Source organism: Engraulis encrasicolus, chromosome 14 (assembly GCF_034702125.1).
Source record: "Engraulis encrasicolus isolate BLACKSEA-1 chromosome 14, IST_EnEncr_1.0, whole genome shotgun sequence".
NCBI classification, from domain to species: Eukaryota; Metazoa; Chordata; class Actinopteri; order Clupeiformes; family Engraulidae; genus Engraulis; species Engraulis encrasicolus.
In genome coordinates, this window is record NC_085870.1 from 21913455 (window position 1) to 21914611 (window position 1157).

The window sequence follows — 1157 nt, forward strand, 5'->3', positions numbered from 1 at the left end:
GCTCTTTCCCCTCAGCTGATCCTCAGCACCGCAGCGCTGGGCCAGCGACCCTCCGCATCTAACTGGAAAACAACCCACAACAGACTGGGAGGATAACCCCCCAAATATTTAACACCTCCTGACTCCTCCATCCGAAGAGACAAGCTTGCGTTTTCTTTCCAAAGAGGAAAGTACTACGGCACCACCCCCTCAAACAGCCCAAAGCTCCTCAAAGTGTCCTGCGTCGTGGCTGAAAGACCCCGCGTGCCTGCGCGCGTGTGAGCTAATTTCTCCAGGTGCAACGGTTCTGTGAAGCAGGTAAGCTATCCATCTTTCCCCCTTTTTGCTACGCATTGAGCTACCCCTCTCGGCTGGGATCCATAGCCTACCCATTTGATGTGACTCATTTTGGACTCTGACTGAGTGGTACCTGGACTGGACTCCGCATGATTGTTCGTTGGCCACGCAAGAAATCCCGCAGAATCATAATACTGGCTTGATAATTATGGTCTGCATAGCTGGAGATGGAGAGATAGAGAGAGAACGCTAGGTAGAGGGAGAGAGCCCCAGCGGGTCTCCCATTTGCTTTTAAAAGCACCGGAGTACTGCAGGAAGAAGAGATGAGAGGAGGAGAGGAGAGGCGATGAGGGGAGGGGATAGAGGGGTGCGGAGAGGAACTTTTCTTCAGCGAGCGAGCAGGCAAGTCCTGATGCGTAGCATCGCTCTGCTGCAGTATCCCGTTACATAATGTCGAACTAGGCAGCCGACTCCGAGCCGACTCGAGAAGCAGACAACTCTCCTCTTCACCGTTTTAGCCTCCCTCTCAGGAAATCAATGGAGTTTCACACGGGCTAGACCTGCGCAACGTTAACGTAATATAAACCCTAATAAAATTCGACTTATAGGCTGTACTTTATTCGTATTATCACTATAAGTATGAATAAATGTTTAATAAAGGCAGTAGTTATGGAAATGTATTATTACCGTTGTGCGGCAGGTTTTGGTAGGAAATACTGAATTTGCTGATGCAAGCATATATTTTTTCGCCCACTGTACAAAGCAAGTATAGCCTACCTTTCAAATCCTGGTAAAGCACTAACAAAAGTGAAAGATGATGGATAGGTATTGAGAGGGCTGTTGTAGTTTAATGATTTAAAGCCTGCCAATTCTGCTGATGA

General features: G+C 48.3%; 1 protein-coding gene across 1 annotated transcript in view; it reads left to right on the plus strand.

The window, feature by feature from the left end:
• The first annotated feature begins 207 nt into the window (after positions 1 to 207).
• LOC134462265 (synaptotagmin-2) overlaps positions 208 to 1157 on the plus strand; it is a 77149-nt gene continuing 76199 nt past the window's right edge. The window contains exon 1 of the mRNA XM_063215193.1: positions 208 to 297. The gene's annotated coding sequence lies outside the window, so the exon portion shown is untranslated. The remainder of the gene's footprint in view (positions 298 to 1157) is intronic.